The sequence below is a fragment of the Dipodomys spectabilis genome, unplaced genomic scaffold (genome assembly GCF_019054845.1).
Source record: "Dipodomys spectabilis isolate Male_0828 unplaced genomic scaffold, ASM1905484v1 ptg000066l, whole genome shotgun sequence".
Lineage (NCBI taxonomy): Eukaryota > Metazoa > Chordata > Mammalia > Rodentia > Heteromyidae > Dipodomys > Dipodomys spectabilis.
Genome location: NW_024870743.1, coordinates 12,466,803 through 12,483,435, shown reverse-complemented (window position 1 = coordinate 12,483,435; position 16,633 = coordinate 12,466,803). Strand labels below are relative to the sequence as shown.

The 16,633-nt window shown below is 46.9% G+C and overlaps 1 long non-coding RNA gene across 1 annotated transcript; it reads right to left on the bottom strand.

Annotated features, from left to right (window-relative positions):
- Window positions 1-3,769: 3,769 nt before the first annotated feature.
- Window positions 3,770-16,003, bottom strand: LOC122108840. The gene is made up of 3 exons (XR_006147636.1): window positions 15,922-16,003; window positions 12,044-12,252; window positions 3,770-4,199 (listed from the first exon to the last, which is right to left on the bottom strand). It is a non-coding gene; the product is annotated as an uncharacterized LOC122108840 (long non-coding RNA).
- Between the last annotated feature and the right edge of the window lie 630 nt (window positions 16,004-16,633).

Genomic DNA, 16,633 nt, shown 5'->3' with positions numbered 1-16,633 from the left:
GACACCAGATGTGCGGGGGTGGTGCCCCACACACTAAGCACATCTTCAGTGAGTGCCAGCTGTGTGTCCTGTCTTTCAATCCATTTCTGACACTGCAACCTGGAGAGAGCATCTAGCTCACAGACCTGAGGTAGATCCCTCAAGATGCCAGTCACAAGCCCCACCTTGTGACCTGAGCTTTTGCCCAAATGACTAAATCTGGGCTCCTATGACCTCCCGCTCAGGCTTAACTAATTCTCTAGGATAAGCTCACACAGCTCAGGGGAGCACTGTACATACACCTGCCTATTATACAAAGGATCCAGATGAACAGCCAGATGGAGGAGCTGAACGGGCTCAGAGTTTCCATACAGCCTCTGGGCACACTGCCTCACTAGTACCTCCCCATTGGGTCAGCAATCTGGAAGCTTCCTCAGCCTGATCTTTTTTGTGTCTACAGGGTGCCTTCATTACACAGGCATAATGGATCAAACCACTGGGCACCAGTGACCAACTTGACCTTCAGCATCTCTCTTCTCCCTAAAGGTCAACCCTCTAATCACATCAGAGTCTTCTGATGCTATCTGATGTGATCAGCCCCTATCCTGAAGCTTTCTAGTATCATCTCATTAGCATACAAAACATTGCTCTGGAGGTTCCAGACTTTAGGAGGTATGTGCCAGGACCCAGGACTCCAAGGACTCAGGAAAAAGACCAAAAAATGTATTTTTTATTACACTGTAGTATATCAAGGGACCTGAGAATGAGCATTTTGAGACGGAAGAAATTAGTGCTTAGGGCAGGACAAAGCAAGATCTCTTCAGTGTATTCTGAGGTGTGTGTGTGTGTGTGTGTGTGTGTGTGTGTGTGTGTGTGTGTGTGTGTGTGTGTGTGATGGAGGATAGCCAATGGTGACACTGACATCACAGATAACCTTCAAGGCCTCTTTGGATTTATTCCGATAAATACTCATTGAGGCCGTACTATGGACTATGAGACCTTAGTTACCCCCTCTCCCATCCACCACTCAATTATTCTGCAAATGTATATTGGTTACCTGCTCAGGGCAGGCCCTGAGTCAGGTGTTAGTGTCAGAGAGGAGCCAGCCTTCAAGGCTCCGAGTATAGTGGTAAAGCAATCCATGTAGTCATTTCTGAGCTACAGGTCAGAGGAGAGCCTCGAGCACCCAGGAAAGCATGTACTTAGCAGAGCCTGCAAGAATGAAGGAACACTGGGCAAAAGCACAGGGGCATGATGAGACTGGTGAGTTCAGAGAAGTGGCCCAGAGGAGGAACGGGACGTGATGGTCTTCCTCGGCCCCAGCACGCCATGGCACTGAAGAGGACCCTTTGCCCACCAACATTCTCAGACCCGAAACCTCTTCTTGGTTGGTTGGTTGTTTTTATGTCAGTACTCTGGCTTAATTAAACTCAAGGCCTGGATGCTGTCCAATTACAATACCTGAACTAAATTATAGTAATTTAAAAATATTGTCATTATTAAAGTGATATACAGAGAGGTTACCACTTCATAGGTCAGATAATGAATACAGTTCTTTTGGGCAATGTCATCTCTTCACTTGCTCTCTCCCAATTTGCCCCTCCTACAAGTTGTACCTGCCTACAAGTCGTATAGTTCATTTTCAGTGTGTCTACTGAGTACCACTGCTGCCTTTGTTCACCCTTTGTCCTTCCATGTCTGTGTGTAATTTTGTCTTTTGACAGCAGGAAAGAATCTCTCTGACCTCAAAGTTCATGTCTTCATGAAGCCTAAGTTTATTGACTCAGAAACACAATTCCTTCCAAGGGGCCAGCTTGGATAATGTTTATGTAATCAGAGTATTATATCCATTTTGTGGTGTTGGGGATTGAACCCAGGGGTTTGCACACCTGCGGCAAGTATCTACCACTGAGCTATACCTTCAGCCCAAAATTTGTCAGTGTAGATTTCTTCTCAGAACTAGGCCTTACACATGTTAGGTAATTGCTCTACATCCTCAGCCCTTAATCAGAAATATTATGAAAGTTTATGTTGACATAGAACAGGCAAAGCCACAAACTTCTAGCTTACAAATGCTAGAACCTGGTACAAGAAGTTGTAAGTTAAAAGAGCTTGGTAATGAGTTTGATAAAGCACCTGGTCCTATAAAATAAGTCAGATCATAAACACAGATGGAGAAGAGGCAGAAACAAGCTTGCTTTTCTTTCTTCTTCCTTTGTTTCATTCTTGCTTGCTTTCTGTCTGTTGGTCTGTCTTTCTTTCCTTCTTATTTTCTCATTTGCTCGCTTGCTTGTTTGCTTTTTCTGCGGTAAAGTTAATTCAAGGCTTTGTATTTCCCAAATAAGCACTCTATCTTCATCCATACTCCTTTTGCTTTTAGTCTGTTTTTCAGATAAGGTCTTAAACTTTTGCTCAGGCTGGACTCCATCCTCCCAACTCTACCTCCCAAGTAGCTGGGATTACAAATATGTACCACCTTACCCAACCTCAAACTTTTTCTTCTTACACAGTAGATTAGTGGGGAGACTCAAAGCTACAAACCAACACATGCAAAATTTGAGCAAATTACCTCATGTTGTAAGGCTAAAAAACAGAACTAAAAACAGCACAACAAAACTAGGAAGAGAGCTAGAAGCAATAAGAGGAAGAAGTGCACTAAATTTATCACATTTCATAAGAAAAAAATGAATAGATACTGTCCAAAGTCAACAAACCATGAAATAGAGGTGAAAGAACTTTTAGTTCTATGGTACAAGCCGCCAAAACTATTCATGGAAAATAGTTCAGTTGGTTTCCTTTGGGTAATAGGATTGGATGTAATTAAAAAAACTCCCGTTTAGCTTAATGCCATTATCTATAATTTGCCTCTTTAATTAGTTTAATTACTTAATTTTGTGGTACTGGGGTTTGAACTCAGGGCCTCATGTTTGCTAGGCAGACACAGACTACCACTTGAGCCATGCCCCAGCCCATTTATTTATTTATTTATTTATTTATTTATGTGCCTTATAGGATCTTATACTTTTTCATATAAGGTTTTAAGCTTTTGCCCAGGTCTAGCCTCCAACTACTATTCTCCTCTCTATGCCTCCTACAGTCATAATATACCTTAAAATCTTACAGGGGAAGAGTTGAGGGAAGGAGAAGAGTCTAGATGTGGGTGGGGGGAGGTATGTATGCAGATGTGGGTGGGAGAGGAAAGAATTTGGGTTCCATTGGTCTGTGGGTACTGAAGCTCCCCAGGAGCAGGGTACCTATCGCGTACTATCTAGGCTTGTGCTGACACCAAGTTTCTAAATAATTATCACAAACTGACCAAAGAAAAAGAATTAGATGTCAGTGCTGGGCTCCTCTTTCACCCAGGAGTCGGGGAGAGAGAGGGTGGAAAAAAGGAAGGGAGGGAGAGGCAGAACATGAGGGAAGGAAGAAAAGAGGAGGGAAGAGAGAGAGAAAGAAGGCAGTCAGGGAGGAACGAAAGGCAAGTTATGAACCAGTCTCACCTGAAATCCTTTAACAGGACAGACAACAGCCATCTTCTTAAACCTTTTTTTTTTTTTTTGGCCAGTTGTGGGGCTTGAACTCAGGGCCTGGGCGCTATCCCTGAGCTCTTGCTCCAAGCTAGTGCTCTACTGTGTTGAACCACAGCTCCACTTCTGGTTTTCTAGTGGTTATTTGGAGATAAGAGACTCGCAGACTTTCCTGCTTGGGCTGGCTTTGAACCACGAGCCTCAGATCTCAGCCTCCTGAGTAGCCAGGATTATAGGCCTGAGCCACCAGCACTTGGCACACATACTCTTTGCTGCTGTCCTAGCCCCAGGCTCACAGTGGTACGAAACAGGTCAAAGGCTTGTTTCTGAACAGCCTGAGATTCAGAGAAAGTCCAGAACCCTTGGATGACTACACTCTCACAGAGAAACAATGGACGGTGTAACTGTGGCAAGCCATGGCAGAGGAAGGAAGCTCCCTAGGACTTGGGTATCCTAAGCTCTGAGTTTCTCCCCTATAAGGCCACGTAATCCTCTTGCTCAGGGGCTTGGCTACTGTTTCTGCTGTGATTACAAAACAATCCTTCCTCTCTACCCCAGGAATCGCATGTCTTCTGCTAGCATTCTCAAAGGAGGCTAATTCAGGAAAGACGCAGATCATTCACAGGTCTTAGGCAAGGTGTTTGTGGAGATGCGTGTTTCAGTGGCTTTGGCTTTGACAACATTTGTATGCGTCTGCAAAAACAAAGAAATTCGTTTTTATTGGTAATGGTATCTGGAGGAAAGTGTTTTTCAGAGTTAGAAATATTATAAAACAACCCCTTGAGTAGTTCAAGTCTCTATGAGAAAATGATAAACATGTATTGCATACAGGGCTGATCCAGCTTTCCTCATTGAATAACAAGAAGGAGACAAGGACTAAGAAATAGAGAGAGAGAGGTACCCCTCTCTTACCCATGCACCTGCCAGCTGGGTTTCTGTGGGTCACAGGATGCGCTGTAGAATTTAAGGGTACTGGGCTTAAGCTGGCACAACTCTGGTGACCACAGGAAGAGGCCCATAGAGACCTTGTCCCACCATCAAAGATAAGACAAGTTGCTAAACACTGAAAGGGGCCTTTGTTTTTCAAAAGACAATCTTCTTTTCTACCCCATCTTTAAAAAACGCCTACTTGCCAGGTGCTGGTGGCTCATGACTGTAATCCTAGCTACTCAGGAAGCTAAGATCTGAATATCACATTTCAAAGCCAGTCTGGGAAAGAAAGTCCTTCCAATTCTTATGTCTAATAAACCACCAATCTGAAGTGGTGCTGCGGCTCAAAATGGTAGAGCGCTAGCCTTGAACAAAAAGAGAATTCAGGGACAGCTCCCAGGCCCTGAATTCAAGCCCCATGACTGACAAAAATAAAAATAAATTTAAATTTAAATAAGAAAATAAACATAGTGTGGCAGTTCAATTATATAAATAAAAATAAATAAATACCTACTTCTACAATATTCCAACTCTATCAATGTCCTGCCCACTCTAGACCAATTAAGTCACTCTGGGTCTGGCTTTACAATAAAAACCACTCTGGGTATTTTTTCTCTAGGAGCTAAGCACTTTCTTGGTCCAAGCTCATGCAAAGCAGAGCCCAGTGAGGTTTGGGTGCAAAGGAGGCACCAGAAAAGGCACCAGACCTGGTCCCCAAGGTAGCGCGATGAGCACATGGTGGTGCCTTTGAGTGGCCGGGCCTCAGCTAGACCCTTAGGTTACTGGCATGTGCTCAAGAGGATTGCCAGATGCCAGCCTTGTCTGTGTTGGTTTCCTGACTCACTATGTAGCCATTCCCTTGACCATACATTTCTACTATGTTGGATCACTCAGTCTTGAACCGGAACTTCTAACACCCTGAGCCCAAAAGTCATTTTTCCCCCCTCTTCACAAGTCACCTGCCTCTTCTCTTTCATTATAGCAATATGAAGCTAACACCAGACCTTGGCCAGATGGAAGCCTTCCAGATTGGAATTATAGCCCTACACATAAGAGCCTCTGCATGGCCCCCACAGGCTAGAAGTTGAACGACCCCCTTCCCACACCTACACCACCTGAAGGCCCATGGATTGGCCCATCATGGTAAGCCAGCCTAAGGCTGGGAAGCTGCAGACAGAAAGCTGACCGAGCAGAGAAAGACTTTCATGGCTTCCCTAGCTACTCCTAGCCGCTTATTAATATTCAGGTAGCCACTCACACTATTCATCTGAGGCCACAGAGGAGCTGAGATTTGATCTAGCCTGGCTATGCTGCATTAAAATCAATTAAAAAGGAGAGATAAGCCTCTTCTTTCTGATTGAAAAATACACAGGCACAAAAGATGCACACATATACACACACAGAGCCCCATCAATCACCCAGGCTCTGCTTTCCTCGGCCTTCTCCTCCTCCTCCTCCTCCTCCTCCTCCTCCTCCTCCTCCTCCTCCTCCTCCTCCTCCTCCTCCTCCTCCTCCTCCTCTTCCTCCTCCTCCTTTCTTCTTCTTCGACAGCTGCAGAAGGAGGCAGCTGCACAGGCCAGTCTTCCTGTGAGGGGCTGTGACCGGAGACTCCCAGGCTGGATCTCAGCTGCCAACAGGACATGCCTACGATCGCATGGCTGGCTGATGGCCTGGCAGTCTGACCGCAGCCTGTGGTGGCAGATAGCAGCCAGAGGGAAGGCAGGAGGCCTGTTCTTTTGAGCCTTCTCCATAGGCCTGACCACTGATTCCTTTTCACTCCTGGCCTCAAAATTTAGACCTCACAAAAGACTCATATTATCTTAGCTGTGGAGAACTGGACAGACTTAGACTTCTTTCTTATTCCTCTTAGGATAATTTTCACTGCTTTGATCATTCTCATGGAGCTACATTTTCTTATAATTCCAAGCAAAAATGGTTGTGTGTGTGTATGTGTATGTGTGTGTGTCTGACCTGCATCTACACAGAGCCTCATCTATTAGCAGAAGTTGAGTCAATATTTGTCACATGAATGAAGAAAATGAACGAAGAAAGTGCACCTGCCATCCTCCAGCCATTACCAATCAAGCAGATAGTAGTTAGTACCAGCTTAGGTAGTTTTGATGTCAACCTTTTATCAGTTTAATTTCTTTGGTAGTTAATTTAACCAGTTGACAAGTCTTTGGTAGGTCTCTTGACAAACTGAGAAAACATTCATCTAGGCACAGCCAATCCCGGCACTGTACCATACCCCAAATAGCTAGCTTTCTGGAAAAGGCCAGCCTGAACTTCATCCTATGAGAATGAATGCACTTGGCTGGGCAAGGCTGGAAGGAAAATACAGCTTTTGGTGGCCAGGGAAAGGAGCCTGGACTTGCTCTATGTGGGCAGATGTCCTGCATACCCCCAAATAGCTCTTTTACACAGGTGTGAAGAACAACCCACCTGGAAACTGTATAAGGACCAGGAAATCACTTGGCCTATGACAGGACAGACATGTATGTTTCTGGACAGAGGCCCATGCGATCTGCTTGTATTGATAATTTTGTATGGCCCACAAATGATGTTATAAATATCTTAATGACCCTTTGCACAAAAAAATGGTTTCCTTGCTCCTACTGGAGAGTTAGTATAATGGACAATAAACAAGAGTGGCTGGATTCAGGACCACGGGGAGTTTATCGACTTCCCCCATGGAAGCAATGATTAGATTGGACTTGGAATGCAATTCTTTCCAGCAACTTATGAAAAGGTATTGACTCAAATGCATAATTGTTTCAAGTAATTGGAGTGCTTTGAATTCATCCAGCTAGGAGCTTAGCTTGTAATGAGGGTTGGTAAATCATAATCTTTGCAAAGACCCAGGCCTGGGCAATGCTCCCTCTGGACCAAGGCTGTCTGGCAGACCCAAAAATCTGCAGGATATACTTCCTTGCAGGGCAAGGGTGTTTCTTTCTTCTGGTGCAAGTGTGTGAAGAGCACACGCACACACACATGCACACATGAGAGCACACGTGCTGATCCTGGGGCTTGAACTCAGAGCCTGAGTGCCATCCCTAAGACTTCCTGGTCAAGGCGAGCACTCTACCACTTGAGTCATAGTTCCACTTCTGACTTTTTGGAAATTTATTGGAGGTGAGAATCACATGGACTTTCCTGCCTGGTCTGGCTTTGAACCACAATCCTCAGATCTCAGCCTCCTGAGTAGCTAAAATTACAGGTGTCAGCCACTGGTGCCCAGCCATAGGACCTTTTAATATTTGCCTTAAATGGGATTTGTTTTCTTCCTGCAAACAAGACAATGCTTCTGTCCATGTTATAGTCCAATGGTTTCACAAACATTATGAGCAGGTTGTCCAGCAAGCACTTCCTGACTACCTGAGCTATTTATGCTTAAAATATCTGTTTGTAACCTAGCTGAGCTACCCCCATGATACCTTGTTATTGATGGAAGGGGACTGAAGAGACCCTGAGGAGTTAAAGGACCCCTTGTTCTAGATCAGTAATTCTCCAACCCACTGGTTTCTGAACCTGTTTTATATTTCTAAAAATTAAAACCCCTGAAATCTTTGGCTTAAATGGGTTACATCTATCAATGGTTACCAAATTAGAAAGTAAAACTAAGGAAATCTTAAGTTTAATGCAACGATAAGATACTCAATATGTGTCACATTTTTGTGAAAGATAATAGTTCCTATAACAAGTAATGTGCATTATTCACAGTCTTGCAGACTTCTTTGATGTCTGGCTTAATAGAAGACAGCTGGATGCTCATCTCCACTTCCACTGATATGCCACTGCCATATCACATACCATCTTGTTTCTAGAGCATTTTACTACAGGAGAGACTGAGAGTAAAAACAAGGCACAAAAGTTAGCTAACTAGGAGGCTGAGCCCTGAGAATTGCTCTTTGAAGCCAAGCAAAATCTGAGGGAATCATATCCAATTAACCAACCAAAAGCCAGAAATGGATTTGTGGCTCAAGGGGTAGAGCATGAACCTTGAGTAGAAAAAGTCAAGCAAGAGCACAAGATCCTAAGTTAAAACCTCACGATTGTTTCTAACACATTTATAAGATGATTTCTTTGTTGCTTTGTATGTCCCTCCCCCATGGTGTAACCCCTGCTTTCACTGTATTTGATGTTGGTATAATTTTTGGAGGGGAAAGGAAAAAACAAATCCTTTAAATAGGGATACAGGTGGACCCATTGCAACAATGAGATGTACAAGTCGTTATGTCAAAAAAACGAACTTTACAACTTTGGTCAGGGGCGGGGGGAGGATTGGGTAGGGGGGTGGGGGGATGGGAAGGGATGAGAAGGGGAAACAAAGGAGGAGGCAGCAATGCTTGATAAGAAATGTACTCATTATCTTGCCCATGTAATTGTAACCCCTCTATATGGTATTTTCACAATAAAAAAATAAAGGAAAAAAACCCACTATAGGCACACAAAAAAAGGCAAATGTCTTAGTATTGTTATGAAAATAGTTTTTCTATGGCTTTGAGCATCTGCGATCTTGGCTGTAAAACTCATTTGGGATACCTCTCTTCCCTCCACGTCTGCAAATATCACCTGGTTCTGGATACGTCATCTCTTTTCTAGCTTCCTGCCACCACCTCAATTGGCTTTAAATCTCCAAAATAGGTTCGGAACTAAAGTTGCTTTGAAAACATGCATTTGAGCAAGCTACCCATTGGTTTAAAACTTTTCAATGGGTCCCGCTTTATTTAGGCTGAGTAGTAAAGTCTAAGTTCCAGTTCCTGCTGGGTAACTCCCAACACTGTCCTCTGCCTATTGGCTCCTAAGTAGGCTCTTATGCCTGCAGCTCCCTCACTACCCAAGGCCCTGGCTCAGGCTTACTCCCTAATCTGAATATTCTTGCTCTTCCCACCTTTTCACCTATCTACCCTGTAGTCTCAGATCAGCCATCATTACCTCCAAGAAATTTTCCTAAGCTACTCTTACTAGGTCAGCTCCTCCTCACAGAGGGATTTACAAGAATTTTGACAGTGAAAAAATTTAGAATTGTTCATGTGATTATTTGATCAATATCTAATTATGCATGGTGTAACAAATTGCCTCCCCCAAGAAAAATCCATTAGCAGCTTGAAATAGCAAGTAGTTTCTTAATTCACAGTTTGTTTGGCTAGAAATTTGTGAGCAGTTTAGCTGAGTGATTCTGTTCAGAATGTCAACCGGGGCTGTAGTTATTCTAAGACTTGACTGAGGCTAGAGATCTACTTCCAAGATGGCTCTGTGGGTCCTTCCTTCAGGCTGCTTGAGCTTCCTCACAACATGGCAGCTGCTTTACCCCAGAGAACAAGAGTTCCAAAAGGAAAAGGAAAAGGCTATGATGTCTCTAATAACCTCATTTCAGACATTCTGCTGATCATTCTGTAGTATTCTATTGACAACCCAGCTCATGCCTCTTCAATGTAGAAGGAGGCTATGTAATATATGAGTACAGAGAGGCAGGAACCAATAGGGCCACATGGAGATGGTTGAGAACGCAACTGTGCTTTCTCACTGTCAGATCTGCATGCCTCACTCAGCATATAGCATATTATGAATCTTCAGATATTAATAATTTTTGTGTGTTTATGTGTGTGTCATTCCTGGGGCTTGAACTCAGGACTTGGGTGCTGTCCTTGAGATTTTGTACTCAAGGCTAGCATTCTACTACTTGAACCATAGCTTCACTTCCAGCTTTTTTTGGTAGTTAGTTGGAGATAAGAGTCTCACAGACTTATGCCTGGGCTGACTTCAAATCATGATCCTAAGATTTCAGCCTTCTAAGTAGCTAGGATTACAGGCTCAGATACTAATTTTTGAATGAAAGAAATGAGTTTGGTTGGGTTATCCAGTTCAAACAGCAATATTTCAAGGGTAATTCAGTCTCAGCCTTTTCTTTACCCTTCAAGGTTCCAAAGTCAGGATATCAGAATCCTAGTCAGAGGGTTAAGAAAATACTATGAGCCCCATGATCCAGCTACAGCCAGCCTAGGCCTCAGGCATGCATCCTGTCTCAGAGTATGTACCCCACATCCTGGAGATACCACAGGCAGTTGTTCATTTCTCAGACACTTGAATCAGAGGAGGGGCAATCAAGAGACTAGCAAGGCATTGGTTTCACTTCATTTCATGTTAGCTGCCATCAAACAAGGGTGGCAAGCTGCACAGGCAACTCTGTTAGGTGCCTCTTTTTTTTAGCAACTTTGCCAGATCCCCAAGCTCCATCCAAGGAGCCAGGGAAGCAGCTGACCCTCAGCCAGCAGTCAGGATGTATTCCTGATGCATCTGCCCCTGGAAACACAGTTCTTCAATAATGCATGGAGCTATTAGCACCAGGCAGAGGATAGCTGGCTCTCTCTCCTAGTGATCAAAGCAGCCACCCCCAGGAGCCGAGTTGGTGATCAGATTTCATGGGCTCCTTAGAATGGCTGCCCCTCGGTATGAGATTAGAATGGCTGTTTTATGTCCAAGGATGAAAGCAGCGAGGATTTGGGAGTAAATCCGGCTTCCCAGAGAAATCAAAACGTTTCTATTTCATGACAAATGGATGCATGACACAGCTAATCGGTCCTGGGAGAGGAAACACAGCAGGACCAGCTGTCTACATTGACGGCTCCTCTCCGTGCTGTGTGAAACACGTAGGACACAGGAGCAGGGAAGCCATGCAATTTCCTTATGTCCAGGGCATCTCCTGGACCATAAAGGCCTGTCATCAATCCTTGGGAGATTCACCTCCACCCCGCAGCATTAGCAAAGCTGGGCATGATCTCCTTGGAGCTGAAGAGGTGATTGAGGCTAGGATAACTGAGGGGGAGGCTGCAGCTCCTCCTTAGAGTGCCTGATCATCTGTCCAGCACTTCTGCACACAGTCCTGCTAATCCTTATAGCAACTGACAATGTATTATTAGATTGTGCTATGATGGCTGGGGGTGGTGGTGCATGCCAGTAATCTGAGCATTTAGGAGGTAAAGGTACAAGGATTAAGAGTTTGTGGGCTAGCCTGAGCTGAGAGAGACACAGACAGACAGGGAAAGAAGGAGGAGGAAGGAGAGGAAAAGGAGGAGGAGGAGGAGGAAGAGGAGGAGGTGGGGGAGAGGAGTGGGGAGGAGGAGGAGAAGAGTAGAAACAAGAGGAGAGGAGAAGACGTCAATGATGAGAGAGGAGGAGAATGAAGAGGATGAGGAGGAAGAAGAGGAAGGGGAGGAGGAAAAGAAAGAAGAGGCAAAGAAAGAAAGCTCTCCAGTTATGACATGTGGGCACCCAGAGTAAAAATCCAGAGCTGCTTTCTGAGCTATGTTCCAAGACCAGCTGCTTCCTTAAGTCCCTCCACAGCCAGGGGGAGCATCCCTGGAGAAACTGGCCTTTCCCATTACTTGAGAAATGCGGGGAACTGGGCCAACACACCAATGTGGGAATGGCCTAGTCCATGTCCGCGGTGGCCCACAGTCAGCCCCAGCCTTCCTCCTAGATGTCTTTCATTGTCTTCTCTAGGGAGTCTTCTCCCTTAGCCCAGGAAGTCTAGAAGGAATCACTGATATCTTCTGGCTGCTGGCTCAGTACCCCTCCTAGGTCCAATCTAGTCTTGCTTCCATTACCTGTAGAACGGAGGTGATGATTCTCCTTCGTGGGTAGACAGCTCCAGAGCTCAGTTGATGCAGATAAATGCGACTCTCCTGGCTTGCAGACAAGGCAGGTGCCCGCTGAAGCCCCCACACAGTGCTCTTCCCTCCTCTGCAGTCAGCCTTCTATCACACTGGATCCCTCAAAAGGTGGCCTGGGGCTGATGGGTGCCTGTGCCCAGGACCTGCACAGGTATTTAGAGCGTGAGACACACTGGGGACTAATGCAGACCTGGGACTGGGGTCTGGCCACACATCTCAGGAAACCAGGAGATTGGCAAAGCTGGGTTGGTGAGGAGAAGGGAGATCGGCCATTGGGCTCTGTCTAGGTCACCTGTAAACATACGTTTGCAAATCACAGACCTGTGCTACTGCACACAGCTTCCCCGTGAGTCCACTGTCAAGGACAGATCGCATCTGCTGCCGAAGCCATCACCAGCCTCCCCGCCTCCACAGCCTCTGAACTCTCGGCCCTTCCTCCTCCAACACTCAAGGTAAAAACATCAGCCCCCAGAGTGGCAGTCTGACCTGTCCTGGACGCCTACCAAATCGCTTTCCCCATGATGCAGTCCTTGTTTGCACTCCACTGGGACCCTGCCACACATGCCTGTGGCTATTGCATCCCTGATTTGGTATCTTGAGCTCCCGGGGGGGGGGGGGGGGGGGGACAGGAACCTTGCCAGTCTTTCAGTCCCCAGGAACCTCTCCCCTGAACACTAGTGAATGAACAGGCGATGCTGTTGATGCTCTGACCGGTACTGCGCCTTCCTCCAAAGCCAAAGGCCAGGCATCCTAAGGGTTTAGGGATGCAGAGGAAGCCAGCACAGAGAACTCAAGGTCAAATGACTTAAGAGGAGGTGGGGGAAGGGCTAGGGCATAGGGGTGCTTATGAAGCAGGGCTCTGCAAAAAAGGGGGGACTGTGTGCCAGAAAGACCAGGAGTCATGCTCTGTGCCTACCCCGTGGAATACCCCCAGCCTGGTGAAGGCCCAGCCTTCTTCTTCCTCAGGCTGCCACACACTGTTCTTGGCTCAGTCTCCTGGGGACTGCCCCAATGGAGGGGCTTGGCGCTTGCCAGAGCCCCTTGTTTGCCTGAGGGCTGATGAACCCTCCACTCTCTGGGATTTCTAAGGTCAGGGAAATGACTGGACTTTCTAGGTCACTCCATTACTGAAACACACTGGGTTCCTTCTGCTCAATCAGAGCCAGCATCCCCCAGCTTGCAATCACAGTATGTTCCGGGCTCCCTCTCTTCTCTAGCCTGGGAAAGTGGGGCTCAAAGAAGAGGCTGTACCCAGGGGAGCACAATGAGGGTGGAGCCCAGGCCGCGTGTGATACTTGGCTTTCACAGACCCAACTCAGTAGCAAGCAGGAGCAGGAGTGTCGCCAGCTGCCTGGACTCCAGCCAGGAGCTGCCTGCACGAGGCTCATTTATCTATGGCCAGGATTCCCAAAGACGCATGCTCCAGCCCTGCTCCCTGCTTTATGCTGAGCCCCATGCAAATGAGCTCGCTCCGTGCTGGTGGGAACTAAGGACACAGGGACCACAGGATGGACCATAAACTGAACTAGGGAGACCAGCTCCAGGGACTGCCTTAAAGTAAGGAAGGCCCTCAGGAGGGAGCAACAGTCGGGGCAGAACATGGTAGAGAGAGTCTGCAGAGATGGTGGCTGGGAGGCTGGGAAAAGGGATACCTGGAAGGAGGCTAGGTCTAGGGAAGGATAGAATGGAGTGTCTTCCTCTTCTAGGATGGTCGTAGCCTCTCCAAGGACTAAACAGTGACCAAGGGATTCCATCATGGACTCTGGGGGCTGGGAGGGAACAGAGCTGTGTGGAATAGACTCAGCCAATTGTTACGCACAGCTGTGTCTCACCCATATTAAGTATGGCTCACTGAGTCGCCTCTTTCTGGACCAACCCCTACCTCTCTCTGTCCCTAAGAATATCGACCGCACAAACACATAACCTCACCCCTTCTAGAGAGTGATATCATCAAATGTGCCCTCGGTCCTGTCACCTGGCATTCCTGGAAGCTCCGAATGTCCCTCCAGCTGAACACGGATCCCACCCTGAAGAATTACAGTCATCTGACTGCTCTGTCCTCCCCTCCCCCAGCCTAGAACAAAACAGAATCTGGAGTCTAAGATTATGTGGTTTGATCCCAAGTCCTGAGTCTTCAGTCAGTCTGAATGTCTTGGTCATAAGCTGGGTGAGTGGACTTAGCATGCAGATGGCAGTGAGGTTCAAGGAGACTCAACTAGGCATGGTAACAATAGGTGCTAACTAAATACTGATTCTTGCTGTCATAACCAGATATCTGCTGACAACCTGCCCTGCAGAGATGTGGCCACAGTTTTGTCTGAGTGACCACTCTTGGCAGGGAAAGCACACCTCAGGCATTGACTTCTCCATGCTCACGGCCTGTGAATGGTGCTGGTAAAAGAAGATGGGGGTGGAGTCACCTATCCAGGAAAGGGAGGAGCTTAGGGTCAGGGAACTCCAAGAATCCTGACTACTTTATTCCATCTGATCTCTGGCCCACTGGACATGGCCACCTTCCCTATCTCCCAAGACCCCAGTTGACTAGGCCAGGCTGGCCAATTATGGCAGGCTGGTTCTGTGGCTCAGCGTCCCTGAGCTTCTACTCTCACCCCAGCTGGGGACAGACTCTCTTTCTCTCCCCTCTTGTTATCCCTAGGCAGACCGATCTGCACCAGGTCCAGAGTGATGAGCAGTGCACACACATGGTGCCATCAGCCAACTCACAGATCCCTCCTGCTTCCCTGAGAGACCTGGAGGTACTTGTAGGGCTGTTTCAGGGAAGTAGGACTTAGCCCTCACTCTATTGTTCAAGGTCTGGCAAGGCCTAAGGCTGCTCTGGCAATGTTTTCTGACAGAGCCTCATAACCACCATAGCCTTTGCCACTCCTTAACAAATTCTTCTTGGTGCCAGCCATGAGCCAAACTCTGAGCAGCAAGAGAAAGGTACCTTGACAGACCTGTGGGAGGTGAGGGAGGTAAGTTGAAGACTCCAGCAAGACCAACAGAATTGCCTTAGATGGGCTGGAGGTGTGGCTGAGTTGGTAGAGTGCCAGCCAATGAGCAAAAGCATCAGGGGCCAAGTTCGAGTCATGTTCTCAGACAGAAAGAAAAACCCAGCACCAGTGGCTCATGCCTATAATCCTAACTACTCAGGAGGCGGAGATCTGAGGATCACAGTTTAAAATCAGCCTGAGCACAAAAGTCCATGAGACTTGTATCTCCAATTAACCACAAAAAGCTGGAAGTAGAGTTGTAATTCAAGTAGTAGAGTGCTAGCCTTGAGCACAAAAGAAAAGAACTGTGTGAGAGCTCCATGGAAGATGGAGTTTAAGACGGGCCTGGAGAAACTGGATGTGAATAGTGTAGAAATAACCAAAAATCAACTTCCATCAACAAAAAGGGACACGCTGTTCACAAAAGCAAAAGCCCCGAGAGAGGTAGACACATAGGGGCCGCAGTGGGCAGAGGGCATGTGTGCAGGGACTGGGCAGTGGGCTTCTAGGAAGGATGGAGGCAGCTAGTAAAGACCGAGCATCCAAGGTCATCTCAGTAGGGAATGCTTGGAGCATAGCTGTCTCTGGGCAGAGCCCAGGGAAGAGCTGTCACTCACCTGTCTTTAGTACGGGCCAGGCAAGTGCAAGAGGCTCCTAACCTTGGCCTCTCACGGTTCCAAAGGCAACCCAGAAAGGACACAACTGTAGAAATCAGAGACTCCGTGAGAAGAGCAGGTCATCAGAAAGTCAGCAAACAGCTCCCCGGCAGCTACTGCCAGCGCTTGCCACCCCAGCCCCACCCACGCTGGGAGCCCTCACCTCTCCAGCTCAGACCAGTCTCCATAGCACTAGGGCCATATCTCTCCAGCCAGCTGAGAGCCAGGCCACCCAGCCTTTCCCCAGGGCAGAGCCAGAGACCCAGGTGCCAAGGCCATCCTCAGCTCCCTTTGGCAGACCAGCTGCCTCTTTGTCTTATATTTAAACAGAAGTTGCAAAAGAACACAGAGTTCTCCACTATCCTTCACCCACCTCCTGCTAATGCGAACATCTTACATAATCACGGCACATTTGTCAAAGCGAACAAATTAACATTGGAACAAAAGTATTAACTCAACTCCAGACTTTATTCTCATGTCAGCAGCTTTCCTCAATGGACATTATGTAGTCTGTTTTCTGGTCAGGCTCTATGGCACTGACTTGTGTGGCTTTGTCTCCTTCTGGCCTGGGACAGTTTCTCAGTCTTTCCTTGTTTCTCCTGACTTGACATACTTTCTTAATTTGTGTGTGTGGTTTTTTTTTTAGTATGACACGCACTACATGTACAGCCTCAGATTTGTCGCTTTAACTATTTCTAAGCACGCAGATTGGTGGCATTAATCACACTCACAGATGTTGTACAGAATCATCACAAATAGAAAGTCTGTCTCTGTGAAGCAGTGATGCACCCTTCCTCCCAGGCTCTACTCCCAGGCCCCTGGGGAGGGGAGATCCAACCCCTGCTGCTACACAGGAGAAAGGCCTTGCTCCTAAC